The 22,104-nt window shown below is 32.8% G+C and overlaps 2 non-coding genes across 2 annotated transcripts; both read left to right on the top strand.

Annotated features, from left to right (window-relative positions):
* The first annotated feature begins 13,500 nt into the window (after window positions 1-13,500).
* Window positions 13,501-13,572, top strand: Trnac-gca (transfer RNA cysteine (anticodon GCA)). The gene has a single exon. It is a non-coding gene; the product is annotated as a tRNA-Cys (tRNA).
* Window positions 13,573-13,880: 308 nt separating this feature from the next.
* Window positions 13,881-13,952, top strand: Trnac-gca (transfer RNA cysteine (anticodon GCA)). The gene has a single exon. It is a non-coding gene; the product is annotated as a tRNA-Cys (tRNA).
* Window positions 13,953-22,104: the final 8,152 nt, after the last annotated feature.

The raw sequence follows: 22,104 nt of genomic DNA, 5'->3' as shown, positions 1-22,104 counted from the left end.
TGATATGTTCTTCGTGTTCTACTCATTAAAATGCTCAGTTGGTGATAAATACCAGTCTGATTTTTGCACGAGAGTTTAATGAAATGGTAACAAATCAATTGGAAGTTCTGTTCGACAAAATACATAGACCGTTTTCATAATCTGACGTTCCAAATTTTTAAACTGTTTCACAATAAAAACTTCCCCTGTTCCAGTGTCTCCGTACAAAAGTTTGTCCGACTAGACACCTGTAAGATATTAACAAATTTTCAGCTTGCTATTAATCAACTTTTTTTTGGTACGCGGGATCCAGGTCTATTACTGATAAACGAGAAAATTCAATAATTACGCTTTTACGTCTCCACTTGGCCTTTGTTTCACTATACCCTCTTAACTCGAAAAATATCGGCCGTACGAAAAACATTTTAAGAAAGAAATTGTAGGAAATCGCATTTGAACAATATCATTCCTCAGCATTTTTGTCAGAATTTGACAGAATTAAGTCATTTTAATGACAGAATTAAGTGTTTTAAATTTACAAAATTATTACCCCCCCCCCCAAGGTTTATTCATTAATTATTAACCATTACAATCCTTAGGGGATACAGCTAAGGAAATGGGGTTCACAACCCTATTCTTCGATGAGTTGGATTATTCCTTTATGTGAATTATTAGACCAGGGTATTTAAACATTAAAAACACCGCAATAAATCGATTCTTAAATAAATACAATACCTAGAGACTTGCAACTTTTTGCATCAGAAAAAAAAAGGTTACTATAAAAAATGGGTGGAAGTGCATAATTGCAAAATAAGTGTATTCAGGTCAGATTTTGTTATTCAGGAGTTTTGAAGTTTTGTTATTCATCTTCTGGAATTTCGTGGGCTTTCGGCACTAAATTGATATAGTCTAAGATCCGAATATAGGTCGATCTGTACCAATCTGCTTGCCGGATGAAACATTTTTTTTATTAAATTTCATACATAGACAAACACGACCAGCATGGGTTGCCTATCAAAATCGTGTCATAGCTATCCTTAAGGAAGGCCGTAGGGGTTGAAATCAATATTTCTTTCAAGCACATTTTTTTTAAAGTATGGTAAATATTTATAAATGTAAAGTATCTTATTTATAAATTAAATAGGCATATTTAGTATAATTCATAGATTATTCAAGAAAAAATTCAAGCAAAATTATTGAAAAATAGGCCAACAGTGGCAAATTTTTGAAGACACCTCAAAATATAGTGATTTTTGCGGTGGACATCAGAACTCATCATTGGATCATGGTAAACAAACAATTCAAACAGATTTTATTAGCTTATGAGTTTTTCGTGGTAACGCTGTCGATTTTTTTTAGTTTTATCGACTTTTGACTTTTTGATATCACTCAGAAGTCAGAACAACGAATTTTTTTGCAAAGAATGGGAGAAAATCAACATATTTATTATTGTTAAACAACAAATGAGCATAAAACAAAAAATATTGTAACAATAAAACAAGCGGTTCGTATTTATATACAACTTTATTTATATAACTGTACAGATGGAATTTATCTTATAACTAACTACTCATAAAAATTCACATCCTTATATTATATTGAATACAAAAATACCAGCCATGTGCTTGAACTTTCCAGAAAAACGGAACCGCGCATCCCTAGGAATGCGTAGGCAAACTTTCTCGAGTAATCCTTTTCTCGCTTGTTCGCTGAGTCATCCTTCCAGATGTATCCGTACGTGACTGGCTCTCGAGACGGAACCTGTTATTTGCTGTCGGTAGCAGGCCTCTTGGTTGAAGAATATCCAGGAGTGGACAGGGATAAAGAAAGCAGAACAACTATTTAGAATAGCTCGAGACAGAGACAGTTTCGCCATGTTAATCGCCAACGTCAAGGAGACTTGATAGGGCACGTTAAGAAGAAGAATTCGTCACAATATCTCGACAGCGTTACCTCAGGGAATGTCTAAAGAAAATATGTACAAAATTCCAGGTGGGTCGGACAAGTAGTTTTTGAGTTTCAATGTCTACAGTCTTTGAAAAAAGCAGTTTATGGAAAAAGGGTTTAAAGTGTATTGTCAACTTTTATTTTCAAGCTCTTTTTTGTCTGTCAAATCGTAAAATGATGCACACCGGAATATATTTTTGAATCGCGGAGTAATTTACAAAAGAAAATGAGAACAGCTGTTGACCGTTGTTCATTACGTTAAGCGTTGTGACGCGAACATGCTGCAAAGTGATTCGAATATAGGGATATTCAACACTACCTTTGACTCGCTTTTTGCTAGTGAGCAACGGTCAATAGCTGTTCTCATTCTCTTTTGTAAATTACCCCGCGATTCAAAAACATATTCCGGTGTGCATCACTTTACGATTTGACAGACAAAAAATAAATTGAAAATAAAAGTTGACAATACTTTAAACGCGTTTTTCTCAAAACTGCTTTTTTCTAGGCCTGTAGACAATTGTACCTCAAAAACTATTTGACCAACGCAACTGGAATTTTGTATATATTTTTTTAGACATTCCTTGAGATAACACTCTCGAGATATTTTTTGTTTTATGCTTATTTTTTTGTTTAACAATAATAAATATGTTGATTGTTAAACTTTTTTGCAAAAAAAAATTCGTTGTTTTGACTTCTGAGTGATAGCAAACAGTCAAAATTCGATAAAACCAAAAAACTCGACAGCGTTAGTTTGAGAGACTCATAAGCTTACAAAATATTTTTGATTTTTTTTTACCATGATCCAACGATGAGTTCTGATGTCCACCGCAAAATTCATGAATTCTTGAGATGTCTTTAACAATTTGCCACCGTTTACTTGTTTTTCAATATTTTTGCTTGAATTTTTTCTTCAATAAACTATGAATTGTAGTGAATAGGCCTATTTAATTTAGAAATAAAATAATTCTACCATATTTTAAAAAAATAATGTGTGTGTACTTTGTACGCACGTAAGAAGTTATACTTCTATTATATGATTTAAACGAAATTAATATACTTTTTATTTATATTTTGTTTAAATATTAAACTAATTTATACTTACTACTTCTCAAACATTTTTATTAGAACAGTGCCAAAAATTAAAATAATAAAAGAATAAAACACACACAAACACATTAAACAAGCCACAAATGATGTCTGAACATTAATTGTCGAAAATTTTTTTAACTAAATACGTATTTTCTGAAAATACAATTATATAATAAATATACTTACAATCATAAAATGTATTAAAAAAAACAAAAAAGAAAGTTTCTATTGGGACTCGAACCAGCGCTGATAAGAGCGGTTGGTATTGGAATTCATTCGCCTTCTCCGCTTAGCCACGGACACTATGTGTCATTATTTACGAAGATCGACTAACTAAACGGATTAAACTTGTGATATTTTGATATTTTGAAAATTGATCAAATTATTTTAATGTTGAATTGAAATGATTTAGAATTGAAAAAATACAACAAAACATAGAGTAAAAAAACAATATATTAGGTGAATATTGACAGAAATTTTGATGGTAATCAAAGTATATAAATAAAAGTATTACATACTATGTACTTTGGCAGATCAAATAGGTAGGTTTATACCCATGATACATTAACAATTATTACGTACCTGTTGCTTTTAAAAACTATTTAAAAGTCACTACAATATTATAAACTTTTTTGTTTCTGTCCTCACAACAATAAAACTAATATATTATACATTTGTTTACCTTTACCTTTACCTCCAAACCACAGCTGCCATATCGGATAATTTTTGACATGTCATTTGAACATCCAATCAGAACAAAGTTATAATGCGCATGCGCCGGGCTGATAGGTTTTAACATATAAAAAAATTACCCTCTATCGCCGGTAAAGAAGTATAACTTCAAAAAATGTGCTTGAAATATTGATTTTAACCCCTACGCCCCCCCTTAAGGATAGCTAGGACACGATTTTAATAGGCAACCCATGCTAGAAATATTTGTCTATGTATGAAATTTAATAAAAAAAAATTCATCCGGCAAGCAGATGGGTACAGCTCGACCTATATTCAGATCCCGTACTAATACAAGCAGATTAAAATAATGCTCCAATTTTTTTCTCAAACTTGTATCCATTCGGAAATAGTCACTTGACTCGTGTCTATTGCCAGGTAACAAGTTTTCGGAAAATTGTCGCATTATGGTCAATTTATTCTCACTCTCTAGTGTTATTAATGTTGGAAATAAAACGCGATCTCTCGTACTAGTTGATATTTTCAAAATTATTTTACGATAGGTTCATTTTGTTCATAAATGTTTTAATTAATATTTTGCAGATTGCTCGCGTGTATGTGATGAAATTCTAACCTTTGATTTTAATTAATTAAACGACACAGAGGGACACGTTTTGATCAAATTTTAATTATATTGAGATATAGATTTTTTCAATATTTAATTATAACTAAAAAGTGGTTAAATTAAAATGAATTTATACTCAAAAAATGTGCCATAAATTGCGAAAAATTACCCAGTTTTAAATTAATTTGATGGAATTCGTTCAACGGTTAGATCCGGCACACATGGGACAAAACATATAGTTGACAAAAATTATTATACTATAACTGTTATCAATATCCAAGTATACTTATCAATCAATGCTATAACTATAAAATGTTTATGCGGTTATTTTAATATTCTTTCGATTAGTAGTCAAAGCCTAAAATGCCAGGTAGTACACAAAGCTATGATAATTACAATTCATTTCTTCAATATTAAAAATGTTGGTTAGAAAAAAAGGTTATAGAAACAAAAAGACCTTCTCCAATGTAACAAAAATTATAAGAAAACGATGGCATCTCCTGAGGTAAAATATTCCGAAAGCAAAGCGAAATACAGTCAAAATTTCATAAATAAAAAAATCATTAATGCCTGGTTGCACCAACAAATTTTAAGCTCTAGCTTAGCCCGGCTCAACTTATAAATAGCATCGCTTTAAGTCTCACTTACGTTAAACCATAATTTTCGATTCTTATCAATTCAGTCCACGTGGCAATCCACCGTGGTAAGCTGAAAATTAATCTAAAACTCAATGGTACTACGTGTATGTTTCGTAAGCTGAGTTTGAGGCACGTCTTAAACTTAAGATCTGTTCGTGCAACCAGGCATAAATAACTCATTCAAGCATTCAACTGATTCCTAATTTATACAAAAATATTTCTGAAAAGAACGGTTTCAACATCTGCGTCCTTTCTTCTCTGACCACTCTCTGAAGACGACCTCCTCAGCAGGACATCAACAATCAACATGGAATACAAGATGATGTGTAGGAGGTATTCGATTTTGGCTATTTTGAATTTTGTTATAGCTATTGTTATTTTTATATTCTTAATAAGACGTCCTGATCAGTGACGTGGTCGGTATAAGATATTGTGACATTATTTATAGGCCGCTCACAACCTGGCCTATTTCATTCCGGAAGCTTCTGTCGTCAAACTGTTTGACCCTCTCTGCAGGCGAGACAAATAGAACTTGTTACAATCGGCGCTTCTAGAAGGCCATCGATAAACCTTTTTTATTGTTCTTTAAATAATATTTACCTTTCGATTTTTCTGGAAATCAGAAGACTAATTGTACATAACTATATAAATAGACATTTTTGGAATTAGAGTTTAGTTGCGAATTTGGAACCGTCGGTGTACTTTGATATGTAGCGGGCGCGGTATATTTTTTGAATTTGTAATTAGATAAGTAAATCAGAAATCGTAGTTTGTAAAATAAAAGATATAAATTCAGTGTTTTTTATTTGTTTACTTATGAGTTATTAAAAATAAATAAAGTCAACTAAAATTAAACACTAGTGCCTAAAAGATCATAGAAAAGTCAAGTCAGTTTTGTAACAATATCTTTAGGATTCGACGATAAAGTCACATTTCGCAATTTTTAATTTTCTTGCAGGTAGTGCCTGTGAGAGTCCACGCCTCAACGTAGTAAAACAGCATGATGAGATGATATAACATCATAGTAACCTGATTTTTATCGGTATTGATAAATCATGATATTTGAATAGTTTAGCCATTATTTGAAATGCAGATCTTGCTTTCTCTATCCTGCGTTCGATTTCTAGGGAAACATCGCAATTTTCATTGACGTTGATACCAAGGTAGGCATATAATTTAACTCTTATTTTTTCAAAAATGAATAACCATTTTCAATTTGGCTTGCAAATGGCATTTCAGTATGGCTTGCAAATTGTAGAAGCCTCGGAGGTGTAACCAGAGAAGGTTCCCATTGTTTTCATTCTGGTGGGATATGTTATATGCCATTAGAGTGAAAACTTAGTCTTCTTATTTTTTCGTTGACGGAACCTATCTGGGTGCCCTCGTAAACATGTTACAGAAACTCATAAATTCATGGCTAACTCTTAATAGTACCTACTTCATAAACAAGATATTGGAATCGTTCCAGTTTCTTCTAACCAGCATTCCCTTAAACCGTTATTCCCTAGACTTAATTGCAGGTATTTGTTTGTCGTTTCTAGAGGTTTAACTGGTAACGCATGACGGAAACTATTTCCCGACAGTCAGTAGAGCATAGCTTACCTCTTAGATAAACTAACTAGGGTTAATTTTGAAATTTATACCAGTATGAATAATTGGGTACATCTGCAAATGGAACGAGAAGGATAATTGTTCCGAAAGACTAAGCAGCTTATACGTAGCAAGCCAACGCTGTCCGTGAAAATCAGCGATAACCGCCAGGGACGAATCCATCGTTGTTACGAGCTAAAGATGTATGGGTCATTCCACGAACATACGCCTGTTTGGGATTACTTCGACAACGAATATTTTACTGTGCAAAATAATAAGAATGACAGTAAATTGCTAATTACATTGTTGTTTATTGGAATAATTATTAGCGCCATTTACTTTCGTACTTCTTATGTTGCACAGTAAAATATTCGTTGTCGAAGTAATCCAAAACAGGCGTATGTTCGTGGAATGGCCCATATCTCTCTTTTGCGGACGGTCCATTTTTACTGCTACACATACGCCGAAAACGAAGTACTCTAAAGCCCTGATCACATGGAACGTGGTGTGGCATGCCAAGAGGAATAGAGAATATGTAATAGAAAAAATAAAAACTAAAGATGGGAGTCAACGCAAAGGTGAAATACCGTTATTTACCTCAAAATTTGTGATTTAGATCCTTAGGCTAGGACCTAACCCTCTATTTTTGTCAGGCGTGGATTGGCGTGAGCTCTCCTATCGTTTGTCGGGAAATGGATACTGTTCAAAGGAAATCAGAAGCTACAACAAAGTTATTAAGTACCACTCCTACCCTTCCGACCCGGCTAGGAATGGTACAGTCAGTGGCGTGGTAATTTTATTATCTTCTTCTTCTTTGCCATCTCCGCGTTGGAGATTGGCAATCATTATAGCTATTCTAATCTTAGATGCTGCTTCTCTGAATAGTTTGATTGATGTGCATCCATACCCTTCCCTCAAGTTACACAACCATGAGAGTCTGCTCCTCCCTACACTTCTCTTGTACTGGATTTTCTTTTGCCTAATTATTTCAAGTATGTTGTATCTCTCATTAAGCATAACATGCTCCAGATATTGCAGGTTTCGTGTCTTGATGGTTTCCAATATTTCCATTCTTTTGTTGACTCTTCTTATGGCTTCGTTGTTTGTTATATACTTGTAGCCAGGAACCGAAGCATTTCACCTCGCAATTTTTACAGAATGGATCGATTTGCTTGAAAATTTGAGAATAAGTAGTGGATAGTTCAAGAATCAAAATCTATATGATGCCGAAAGGCGCTTTTACCATGGAGCGGTTGCAACCCCAGCTTAGTGGTGTAAATTTTTTATTATATTTTGACTGCAAAAGGTGATAAAAACATTCATTCTAAGCAAAAAATGTTCTATACATTTTTTTGATAAAATTAATACTTTTCCGATTTATTCGCTATCGAAAGTGTTAGTTTTATACAGAAAAATCAATGTTTTTCGATATATACTCATTTACCATTCACTCAATTTTTGCCGTAGAAAAAATTTTTTCAAACCAAGTTCTTGGGAATTAAATAACCTACAATTTCATATAAAAACATTTTTTCGTATATCTGATGCTGATCTTTCTATTCTGAAGAAAATGGCATTTTTTATCAAACTACAAAAAGTCGTTATTCGCTTTTAACTCCAGTTTTTTAAAAACTAATCAATCTAAGCCAGTCAATACTGGCTTCTAAGAACTTCTTGAATCTATTAATAATACATAAATAAAGAAGAACAAATAAGGCCAATGACTAAAAGCAAAGCTAACTTACATTATTATGCTTCCAATTGGATTTCTTTTTTTTTTTTTTTTCAAAAAAATATATTGATTTTTTAACCGTAACCTTTTTAATTTTTATTTTAGAAAGTTTGGTCAAAAATAATTTTGTAGGTTTTTACAAGACCTATAAGACTATTAATATTAAATCCTTTTAAAATCCTTAGTCGCAAAAAGTGGTGACTTTGAAAGGGTTTGTAAAGGTGATTTTTGCATGTTATTACAAGATTTAATTGTCAATAGCTCACTCAATTTTTACCGTAGAAGAAATTTTTGTAAACCAAGTTCTTGGGAATTAAATAAGCTACAATTTCTTATTTAAATATTTTTTCGCATCTCTGATTTTAATCTTTCTATTCTGAAGAAAAGGGAATTTTTTACCAAACTTCAAAAATTCGATATTGGCTTTTGACTCCATTTTTTTAAAAACTAATCATTCTAAACCAGTTAAACTTCTAGAACCTATTAATAATACACAACTAAAAAAGACAAAATAAGGTGAATGACTAATTTTAATCAGGGTGGTGATTAGGGGTTTGCTTTCGATCACTTTTTCGCTGAAAAATATAGGGTCTGACATTCTTTTCATTATAAGCCACTTAATTTTTGAGCTAAAGACTTTTTTTATTTCTGGAGATAGATATTTTTAAATACTTCAAATTAGTTTAAACAAGTTATTCTCGAAAAATGCATAGTTTTCCCGTCTTTTGATCAAAAAACATTGATTTTTTCGATATAAAACTAACACTTTCGATAGCGAATAAATCGAAAACTATTAATTTTATCAAAAAAATGTATAGAACATTTTTTGCTTAGAATGAATATTTTTATCAACTTTTGCGGCCAAAATATAATAAAAAATTTTCACCCCCGACATGGGGTGGCAACCACACCCATGGTAAAAGCGCCTTTTGGCATCATATAGATTTTAATCCTTGGACTATTCACAACTTACTCTCAAATTTTCAAGTAAATCGATCTAATCTGTAAAATTGCGAGGTTTTGTCCTATTTTAAGCTTCATTGCTTGGACTATTGGTCCATGATATCTTCAGGATTCTTCTATACACCCCGTATCCCGTAAAGCAGAGTCGACAAAATATCACACCCTGTCAGCCTAACTCTCAAGTCTAATTTCAGTTCTCTTGCACAAAGTACCTTTCTCATTTTATTGAAGTTTATTCGTGTTTTCTCTATTCGAACTTTGATTTCTTAGGAGTAAACGTATGTTTTATTAATTAATGTACCAACATAGTTGTAGTTTACAACTTGTTCAAAGTTTTATCGTTAATTGTCAGGCTTTCATCATTATTTTGGGTTTTTGATATCCTCATAAATTTAGTTTTCTTGATGTTTATTGATAATCCATATTCTTCTCCATACTTAACTATCTTGTTCATTAGCTTTTGGAGATCTTTAAGGTTGTCTGCTATCATAATAGTATCGTCCGCATATCTAATGTTGTTAATTGGCATTCCACTGACCTTTATTCCTGCTGTTTTTTACTCAAGAGATCTTTTCAGAATTTCTTTAGAGTATGCATTGACTAGTAGTGGTGACAACACACCCCTATCGCACTCCTCTTTTAACTCCCAACTTTTCTGATGCGTGTTTGTTAATGCGTATGTGTGCCTGCTCTTTATAATATTATCTTCTTCTTCTTCTTCCTACTTTAAATATAGGCTCAATGCTTTAACCTCAATCGACGTTGTCTGACCATATTTTCTTCGGTCGTCCTAATGATCTTCTTTTATGATATTATAATATACAGTGATGAGCGCGCTAATAACCGGCAAAATAACGCAAAAGATGGAAAACATATTACATTGCGAAACAAAAAGAGATGAAACTAGTGGAGGTGGAAATTATCATTATAAACGTATAAATTAACATTACATTACATAGTTTCCCACCTTTAGCCGTATAAGAGGAGTATGACAACTGTCACTGTGACAGTAGAATTTTATAAAATACTCCTCTCATAGACGTCTAAAGGTGAGAAATTATGTAATGTAATGTTAATTATGTTAATTATTTATACTTTTATAACGATAATTTCCACCTCCACTAGTTTCATCTCTTTTTGTTTCGCAATATATGTTTTCCATGTTTTGCGTTATTTTGCCGGTTATTAGCGGGCTCATCACTGTATATTATAATTTTTACTACGGAGTAGTCTAACGACGTTGTGTTGGAATTTTTATCATTTTATGAATTAACCAACTTACTAAAATTTCTACCGTCAACATTGGTGGTATATCCTCGATACTCGAGGGGACAGGCTTCATCGGAATGATCCCACCGAATTTATGATAAAGTAAATATTTATTAATTTCACAGTGCCAATCATTATTCAATTCAACCATCAACATTATTAACGTGGAGTGTCAACCGTGCTCTATTTTCTTTTCACTATTATATATTTTCTTTTTCTTTTTGTCTTGCCTTTATTTTTTTGGACAAAACGTATTGTTGAGTGGAGGAGACGAGAAGAAGCACTACGGAGCAGAAGACGCCCACCAACCAGATGGGCCGACGATCTGAAGCATATTATTAGTTATGTTATTATACTAGATGTAAGCCGTACAACACAGAGACAGATGGAAAGAGCTAAGGGAGACCTATGTCCAGCAGTGGACGCGTACCGATTGATGATGATAACAATTTCTTGTTGCCGACGTAAACTAGTGAAGGGTGCCATGCCACACTACATTGGATCCTGACTTAAAAAGTGACGAATAATTACAACAGATTTGTAAAAAAATAAAATATCCTCAATAACGTCAACACATCTCGCTCTGGCACTGCAAAATAAACTCATTTAATGTTCCTCTCAAACACAGAAACCCACCTCTATTACAAACCAGAGCCTCTCTAGAATGCTGATCCTTAGGGAAATTTTCACTGTTGAATCGAAAATTATTTCTAAACAATAGCATAAACTAAACCAATAAATATGTGGTTTTGGTCTGTTTTAGTAGGTAATGAACACTTGTGGTGACTTTGATGCATCAGTAAATAATAACTTATGAATATTTTATTTTTACATATAGAATTAAGAAATCTCATAATAATGTGTTTGGTCAAATTTTCGGGATTATAATAGTCTTACAAATAACATCTAGACAGGGGTCACCAATTAGCGGACCGCGGTCCGCATCCGGACCGTGAGCTACTTTTGTGCGGACCGTCAATAAATTCAGAATATACCTAGTGTTTGGTAATTTTGAAAATGTTTGGCCATGGAATTGTGTAGGTACTATGTTTGGCTCAACGTATGTGTGCGAAGCCGCTTTATCAAGAATGAACTTTATTAAAAATCGGTAGAGATCTCACTTACCAGATGAATATATGAACTCCGTAATGAGACTCAGTTGCACTAAGCTCACTCCAAACTTCAGACAGGTTGTACATAAAAAAATGTCATTTTTCTCTGTGATAATTTAATTTTGTAAAGAGTTTTTCCCCTTATTGTTATACTTACTAATCATTAATATTGAAATTAAGTAAGCTGTAATATAAAATTGTCATGTGCATTTTTTATATTCATTTCCTCTCTACTATAAGTAGAAGTACTTTTCAGATGTGCATTTCATTAAAATAATTTTCAGATTTAATAAGTTTGCAACAAATACCTTGCATTAAAATCAATGTAGAAAAGATAACATGTTAATTAGTATCTTGTACTATGATTATTTATTTTAAATTCCTCAGTTTCCTTTCTACAAAATTGAAGATGTCTAAAAACTTCATTATCATTAGCATTCAAAGTATAAATTCCTAGTTTTTAAAATATTCTCAGTAACAATTTACAATACTGCTGTTTTCAAAATATACTGATAATAACATCAAAACAATACACAATGAATTTATATTTTATTTATTGTACCAGGAAAACTCACAGAAAAGTATACAGTAACCAAGAATCAATCAGATATTATTAGTTTTCCTTTTAATATTAGTCCATGTGTGAGGCCACTTTCGTATGAAAAATTTTTCTGACTCGATTTCTTTGCGGATTCCTGTTCAAAAATGTCCTCTTTAAACAAATCACAAGGGTGCCTGGTGAAAAAATTTTTTAAGCAAATTCAAAATTACTTTTTGCCTCGAAAAATGTATTTTAGGTTTCTTGGGTAATTATAAACAATAAAGGTGTCTTGTCATATTTCTGAAAAGTTGATAGTTTTTGATTATAAGCGATTTAAAATCTGAAAAATGCGAAAATATGCATTTGCGTTGCTTGAAAACTCTCAAGTTTTAATAAAATGACAAATTTATTTTATTGAAGATGACCCAAAAATGCTAGAAACATATTTTCGCGGGCAAAAAAGGTGATGTTTTGAATTTGTTAAAAAAATATTAGGGGTAATTTTGCATAAAAATTTCGCCCGGCATCCTTCTGATTTGTTTATAGGTGATATTTTTTAACAAGAATCCACCAAAGAAATCGAATCAGAACAGTCAGAAACAGGCAGCATAAATCCGGACCCCAGAAGTGTCATAGGTTTTCGAAACGGACCCGCAGGGAAACTAATTGGTGACCCCTGATCTAGAAGATCAGATATAAGAATTTTACATCTGTTCAAAGACATCTTAAACAAAGTTTGTACGACCCTCATAGAACTGGAGATAATTTTTGAAGTTATACTTCTTTAGGGGCGATTGGGAAAAATGTTGAGAATTAATTATTTCTATTAAAACCTACTCGCATCCGCACACGGACAGTATGGACTTAGTTGCAAAATTTTTCAAGTTATGTATGTATCAGTGCAAACAAAGTGTGAAAAAAATGTATTTGTGTTTTAAGTAAGTATATCAAATATAGAAAGATGGCCTATTTGGACACGTAGCAAGGGGAGACCGGTATAATATTCTTCAACTTATTATGATGGGTAAAATCGAAGGACGCAGAGGAATTGGTAGAAAGCAGGCCTCTTGGTTGAAGAATATCCGGGAGTGGACAGGAATAAAGGAAGCAGAGCACCTATTTAGAATAGCTCGAGCCAGAGACAGTTTCGCCATGTTAATCGCCAACGTCAAGGGGACTTGATAGGGCACGTTAAGAAGAAGAAGATTTATTATGATTGTTGTTTCTATGAATTTGCCTTCCTCGGGAATAAGATAATAACTATTACTAAAACGTTTTTATACTCGTATACTTCACTTGGTCTTTGTCACTATGTCAGAGAAATCTTGTAATCCATTATAAACATAGCGATTATAGCTCAGTGGTAGAGCATTCGACTGCAGATCGAGAGGTTCCCGGTTCAAACCCGGGTGCTCCCAATTTTTTTTTATTTTTTGAATTTTTGGTAGTTTTAATAAAAAATTTTGGAAAGTAGTAAGTATTAAAATTAGTTTAATATTTAAATAAAATACAAATACATAGTTAATATATAACATATATTATAAAGCATAATTTATTTCGTTGAAATCATATGATAGAAGTATATATTTATTATAATTGTTGTTTCTATGGATTTGCCTTCCTCGGGAATAAGATAATAACTATTATTAAAACGTTTTTATACTCGTATACTTCACTTGGTCTTTGTCACTATGTCATAGAAATCTTGTAATCCATTATAAACATAGCGATTATAGCTCAGTGGTAGAGCATTCGACTGCAGATCGAGAGGTCCCCGATTCAAACCCGGGTGTTCCCAAATTTTTTTTATTTTTTGAATTTTTGGTACTGTATAGATAAAAAATTTTGAAAGTAGTATTAAAATTAGTTTAATATTTAAATAAAATACAAATAAATAGTTAATACATAAAATATATTATAAAGCATAATTTATTTCGTTGAAATCATATAGCAGAAGTATAATTTCTTACGTGCGTAAAAAGTACACACACATCCTTTTTGTTTTTAATTCACAGCGGTTATAAACATTAAGAGCTTATTTTCGGGCAGTTTGTCCAAAAGAGAAGACGCCGATGCCGCATAGTGGTGATAATTCTTTTCGAGTTTTCATGAACTTCAAAAAGGAGCGCGCTTGAAAAACTGCAATATCTCGGGTTATACCTAATATAGTGACTTTTTCTTTTTGAATTGGGGTAGCTCGTCTGAACTAAAAATTAGGTCCTAATATATTTTCACCCCTATAAAACCACTACTAACCTCTAAAAGTGTAGTGTTTTCCTGCTCTTTTTTTTTGCATTTTTTCGATTTGATAATTTTATGACTATTTTTATTATCATCGATCAATAAAATTTTCTATACACATATTTTGAAAAAAATAAATGTTAAATAACTTCATTTACGAACTGTCCAAATTTCAGCTCTTAAAGGCATGGGCGCAAAATGTCGCCTGTCAAAATTTTCAATGTGTTTTAAATGTATTCATTTTTTTTCGAATCCTGAGAAAACAGTATTTTAAGAAAATTTAAACGCAAAACGAAAGATTACTTTACTACCGAGGGCCGAAAGTCCCTGAGAACTTCTATAATGTTTATTTTAATAAGTTACAGGGGTGAAAAAAAAAAGAAAATTTATTGTGATTTTTAATTTTAAATATCTTATTCAAAGGAAACTTTTTGGTTATTCTAACGGACTTTCGACTAGTGTGCCCAAATGCAAGACCAAGACGAGACTTGTCTTGGTCTTGGTCTTGCGCCAGTACACCTAGTCTTGGTCTTGGTCTTGGTATTGCGCTCCAGGTCTTGGTCTTGGTCTTGCAAGTCTCGCAGTTGCCTATTAGCCTATTGCATATCTTTGAACAACGTAAGAGAGGTACATTTTAAGCAGTAATATCATAGCCATAGTAAAGACCAGCCAAATTAATAAATATCTAGACCAGCGGTTCTCAACCTGTAGTGCATGTACCACTGGTGGTACATATCATTATTTGCGGTGGTACACAAAACGCAAAAACAGACAAAATTAGCCACAATTATTATAGTTAATTAGATTACCTAGCTATTTCAGTTAGGTTGTAACAAAAATAACAAAACGTATTTTGTGGTACATGACTCAAAAAGATTGAGAATTACTGATCTAGACAATTTACACTGGGTGGGGTTTGAACTCATGATCTAAGTGATCGGTGCTTATGTTCTAACTAACTAAAGTTTATTAGAAACTTATTTTATTATCCAATATAAGCGAATAAATAAGGAAACATAATGTTAAGAAAACATGAGGCTATCGTTTAAATTTCAGTATTTTATAAATGCTAGAATATTCCACAGAGTGATTTTAGCTCTGAGAAAAAACACAGTTTGATTGGTACCTACACCCGATGTACAATGACAATAATTGATTTGTCTAGCAACAATATTATTATAGCGATATTTATAAAAATAAGACAACATAATATTTAAAAAATCACTTAAATCGGACAACAGGTTTAGTAAATTCGAAACAATGACCCGTTTATAAGGTGGTGCGTAAATTTTTTGGAGAAGTGTATATCTTTATTAAATAATATTTTGGTATTTTGTTAGGATATCTGGCATTATCTGTTCTTTTGTCTCGGTATCACACTTTTAAATATTATACGCGCTGTTTCGGCAAATGTTATTTAACCGAGTGACCTCATAGCAGATTCAGCAAAAACAATACATAATAGTCTTACTACTATTCTATATACCGATAAGATTTTTGTGTATAAATTCCTGGAAAACTAATAATGAAAAAAATTAATTACTTATTAGGTATATTTTTTATCAGCTAATTTTAAAAAAGTTTGGATATGGTATTAGATATTACTATCGGCGTCGCAAAGCAAGAATGTTATGTTATGATTAGAAGGCGACTATCTCATAACCCGGACAATTAATTTCAGAGAAGTCGTTTGCTGGAAAGGAATGTACAAAATATTTTATTTTTACAGTGCAATAATGACCTCTGATTACGTGTCAAATGTGTGAAGTGTTCTTTAAATGGATATTTTGATTCGCTATGTATGTTTATGTTATGGTATTGTTTGTAATGCGCATAAGTCCAATTTTCAAAATTTGTGTTACAAATTTTCTTGTTTCTCATAGAGTATCTAAAAATATAGTCGAACTAATATACTCCCTAAAACGACCCTCAGTTCTAACTACAAGACACAAGAGTCTCGCAGGATTAGTCTTGTTCTTGCTCAAGTCTTGCACAGTAAGTCTTGGTCTTGGACTTGCTAAAATTAGGCGGTCTTGGTCTTGGTCTTGCGAAAATGCAAGAACAATACCAAGACTGCAAGACCAAGACCGATTTTGGGCAACACTATATTCGACCCTCGGTAATAATGCAATATTTTATTCTGCGTTTAATTTTTCAAAAATACCTGTAAGTTTTCTCACGGTTCGAAAAAAATGAATACATTTAAAACACATTGAACATATTGACAGGCGACATTTTGCGCCTATACCCTTAATGTTTATAAACAACTGCGTTATGAATTAAAATAAAATATCCGCTTTTATAGGTCGTGCAAACTTCTTTGTCTTCTAAGATGTGTTTGTTTTACAGCCTTTCAAATGTTTTTGTGTTTTTGTAAAGGTTAAAGGGCGCAGATAATTAAATTGTTTACAAGACGAAAAACGATACAACGGGTTTAATTTGCAAATCTCCTTAATTTCGAAATATTTTGAAATCAAGAAAACCCCATTTTAATAAGCAAATATTTTCAAAAAAGTCGTCTGTTGAATATTGTTTCATCTACAGGGCGTCGTTTTTTCACAAGACTGAAATAAATGAAAAAAGTTGCTTTTTATGCTTAAATGTTAATAAAAAAAACCACGACGGAGTAAAAATTTCGATACCTACGTGATGGTACGCCTTTTCTATTGACTTCCTTAAGATATTTCTTCTATTTTCAAGTGCTTTTTCGGCTTCGTTTCTTGGGGTATGTTTTCTTTTGTGGACTATTTGCCACGGGCTGTGGGCAAATTATCGTGATCGGGAGATTGCTAACAGGCATATAAGGAAAATAAGTTTTCACTGGACACAGTAACACCTTAATGACAGTTATCTGCTTCAAGTCAACGTTAAATAAACTTAACGGCACATTATCTTGAAAATGCGTCGACATCAAAGTACACAGCTGCCCTCTATTTGGACTGATTCTCTCATATAACTCTTAGCCTCTATTGCCTCTATTATTATTGCGCTTAACCTTCCACTTTCTAGGCCACCAAGTCGACTATAAACTTAATCGCCTCCACGAAACCCCGCAGATTCTCTAAGCATTAGCTTTATACTTATCTGAATTTCAAATTTATGTTCGTTGAATCCTAAGAGTCATGTCAATAAACCATAATGACTGTGTCTTAGATATATCCCGAGCTGGAAGTCGCATTATACTGATAAGTAGATTAAACAGAGGGCGTGGTGTTAGAGTTGTAGATTTGGGAAGACGTGAATAAATAATTATTTGGTTGAATTGTTTAATTCGGATTTAAATAGTATATTGCGCAACAAGTGCAGAAAGGTACTAATTTCTCACGAGTTCGAAAAGTTGCGGGACGAGCGCAAGCGAGTGCCGCAATTCAAACGAGTGAGAAATTACCTTTCTGTACGTGTTACACACTACTTTTTCTACAACCACAGTTTTTGCTAAAAATAAAAATCACAATTTCCAAACGAAGATTTATTATAATAATAAATTATAAATTTTAAACTGTGTTTAATTAATACTAATCAATTTAAATTCCTTATCTTCTTCTTTAAGTTCCATCTTCTATCGAAGGTTGGAAATCATCATGGCAATGCGGACCCTGTTGACTGCCGCTCTAAATAGCTCTGCACTACTGCATTCGAACCATTCCCGTAAGTACTTAAGCCAGGATGTTCTTCGTCTTCCCACATTTCGCTTTCCTCAGATTTTGCCTTGCAGAATAAGTTGTAATAATGAGTATTTCTGCCCTCTCATCACATATCCCAAGTACTCAAGTTTTCGTCTTTTGATAGTTAGTATTATTTCCGGTTGATTTCCTATCCTTCTAGTTACTTCCACGTTCGACATTCTTTGAATCCATGATATTCGTAGGATTCTTCTGTAACACCAAAATTCAAAAGCGACCAACTTATTCAAATGGACTTGTTTCAACGTCCACGCTTCCAAAGCCATAAAGAAGAGTAGAGAACACGTAACATCGAAGCATCCTTAGGCGTAGTTCTAACCTTATATCCCGACAACAAAGAAACTTTTCAAGTTTAATGAATGATGCACGTGCTATTTCAATACGTGTCTTAATTTCTTTGGTTTGGTCTACATTTGATGTTATCCATGTTCCTAAGTATTTGTAGTTATCCACACTCTCAATCACAGTATCTTCAATAGTTAATTGGATGTTTACGTGTGCTGATTTAGTTATGATCATGCATTTAGTTTTCTTTAAATTCATCTTCAGTCCGTACTCATGACAGCGTTCATTAAGGCGTTGCATTACATTCTGTAAATCATTGTTGTTATCTGTTATTATTACTGTATCGTCTGCAAAACGTAAGTTGTTCAAAACTTCTCCATTGATAGATATACCTTCTATTGAATCTGAGAGCGCTTCTTGAAATACCGCTTCACTGTAGACATTTAAAAGCAGTGGAGACAGCACGCAACCCTGACGGACTCCTCTCTGTATTTTGATATCTTGGGTGTCCTGGTTGTCAATTCTAACCTTGGCAGTTTGATTCCAATATATATTAGATATAATTTTCATGTCACGACTGTCAATATTTTTGCTTTTTAATATATCTACAAGCTTTTTATGTTGAACTTTATCAAATGCCCTTTCAAAGTCTACAAAACATAAGTACATATCCTGATTTATGTCCATGCATCTCTGGGCCAGCATATTCAAGCCGAACAAAGCATCTCGCGTGCTCATACCATTTCTAAAGCCAAATTTTGTGTCACTGATTTCATATTCGAGAGTTTTAACAATTCTCCTTTCTCCAACAATATAAATTCCTTATACCCGCACTAATTACGCAGAAATCAGTTAAAAAATTAATGCACTGCCTTAATTTGTTTGAATTTAAATTATTTTAAATAAATTATTACCAAATAATATCACATTTGACGTCATATTTATGCAGTCACGGATTTCCACCAGAACTACTTCATTCGACGTATCTTGCTGAGTTTGCTAAATCCTTATTGGTTAATTGATAATTATAAAATATTTATTAAGAATAAAATTGTACAATAAAACAGTTGTAACATCCATAATTTAATTTCTATTCGATAATTAAGTATAATAATTGTCTTAAAGGTTGTATATTTGTCTACATTTTAACCACAGATGTAAACAGAATATACATATAACGTTACTCAGAATGAGGTAGTCATTTGTAAAATACCAAATGTAAAGTTCAAAAATAATGTGTTTAAGTAGCCAATTTTGCAGATTTCTCGGACATGAGTTAAATCGGTTCTTTTTTGAAAAGCAATATCAAATCTAATATCTTAAATAAAACCATTTCATCTAAACATGTTATAATTATATTTATGATTTTATTGTGGAATGTAGTGGTACTGTACAGAAAAGAACTTTCCGGCACAGAAACATCACTTTCCGGCACAGAAACGTCACTTTTCTGCAATCTAATGTCATAGTCTAATGTCATAAATCTTATACTGTGAAAAAATATCAACTTTTTTACTATAAAACTGTGCAGAAAAGTGCACTTTGAATAGTGGTTGTAGAAAAATTTATATTAAGTGATTGATAATAAGCTTTGAATTAAATTAAGTGCTTTTTAATCTTTCTAGTTTAAGGGTGCGAATTTTCGCACCAGCTTACCTATTTCAGTTAATATTTTTATTTTTAGTGTAGGTACATACGAGTTTGTGCTTGTAGCACATTGGTTTTTATAAACCTGAGAAGCAACAACCCCAAATCTGCTTTCAATTTCTAAAAACTAAGGCATAAGGTACTGCGTGAAAGCCAAATTTCGCCTAACCAGTTCGTGTTCATAAATGCTGTTGGTACGCGAGTGGCTTTCTAATCTGGTTCATTACGAGAAAGCATTTGCTCGAGTACAGCACGCCAAGAAGATGCAAATACTATAAGAAGCAGGAACAACTGAAAATAATTAGAAACCTTTTGTGGAATCAGGGCCCTGAGCACGCCAAAGAGAATTCTATTTTGCTGACGTCACAAAATCGAATTTCAAAATGCAAGAATCGACGGCTGCTAGGCAACCTGACGTCACTAAAATAGAATTCTATTTTGCGGGCTTCCACTACAGAGCGCAAGCCGCAAAGTTGAAGGTGAACACACCCATTATGTGAAAATTATGCGTGGAGTGAGGTAAGACTGTATTTTTGTCTCCTAATCTTCAGTCTCTACTCTGAAAGAATACTTACATTGGAGTCCCTGAATCTTTACCCGTACGTCATCATTTAAAGCATACGAAATAAGTCGATGATAAGTCGGAAATTGAAATTTACTTAACGCAACAGCAAGTCACTTACTGTCACTTGCTGTTGCGTTTAGTAAATTTCAATTTTCGACTTATCATCGACTTATTTCGTATGCTTTAAATGACGACGCACGGGTAAAGATTCAGGGACTCAACTGTATCTAGGGGCGTAAGAGAGGCCCCCGCAGCGTGAAGCTTTCGAGGGGCCCCAATCGCTTAGGGGCCCCATCTTGTCATCTGATATTATGTAAAAATCTGTTATTGTTATATTATTTTACGTTGTGTGTTAAATTTAAAAACTTAAATTTCTAAATAGACGTATTTCCCAAGTGAATCATCTCATAATATCGAGAAACTTAATCCCTTCTGGCCTACCAAAATTTTATGGTAACGACAATAAACTATTATAATGCTTTGTACGTGACTATTGAAAGATTTGAGAATTGAAATTTGCCGAATTTTAGAACAATATTTCTAAATCTAGAAATGGGTTTTCTCTTTAATCTTTACCTACGTTTAGTATTTCGATACCATTATCCAGAGGCGTAACAGAGGCACCCGCAGCATGAAGTTTAGGGGGGCCCCAATATGTCAACTGCCCCATCTTGTTGTCTAATATAAATATGTAAAAATGTGTTATTACATTATTTGCATACATACGTTTTTTAAGCAGTGCAGTATTCAAAATGAAGTTGTCCATCCGAATTAATAAAATTGTAGATATTCGCTGATAGTAGATAGTGTACGAAGAAAGTTGTTCATCTCATAGAATAATACTAATGTAATAATTTAGTAATTTTTGTTCTATTTTATTCTATACCAATAAAGATGAAAAATGTAAGTCGTCATAAACAATCCATGAATACACCAATAGCTCAGTAAATGACAGTTTTGGAGTGGAATTATCAGCGTCCCGACGAACGTATTTGCTTGACAATTTGGATTTAGGTTCCAGTTACGTCTCCACTTCAAAGTTATATTTATGCCGTTGATTGCCTTCGGGGGGTGACACCCCTCCTTGGGGTGAAAAACATATGTTTAAAATAAGTCCGGAAATGTATAAATTGACTAATTATAAGCAATTTTGTTCTTCTATAGAGAGAAAAACGTTTTCAGACGGGTTTTTTTCGCAAATATCACAAAAATTAGTATTTATCGCACTAAATATTAGATATCGAAAAAATATTTGTAGCAAAAATGTAGCTTATAAAATACAGAAAACGGTGTACTTATTCATGAAGTCTTGAACGCAGTAAAAGCACAGTTGAAGCTCATGAAAAATTATTCTTATTTGTCCAATTCCAAAGCGATTATTTCAACCTGAAATAACCAAAAAATGAAGCAATTTTCGGGAAAAACTCTTAAAACTTTTTTTAAATGTTTCAAAAAAAGCTTTATTTTTAATTTTTATAAAAGTTTCTAGCACCAAAACTATACTAGTTACGCTCAAAATAAAGTTGGCC

This window comes from Diabrotica virgifera, chromosome 2 (assembly GCF_917563875.1).
Source record: "Diabrotica virgifera virgifera chromosome 2, PGI_DIABVI_V3a".
Taxonomy (NCBI): Eukaryota; Metazoa; Arthropoda; class Insecta; order Coleoptera; family Chrysomelidae; genus Diabrotica; species Diabrotica virgifera.
The sequence above is the reverse complement of the archived record's forward strand: the minus strand, read 5'-3'. Positions and strand labels throughout refer to the sequence as shown.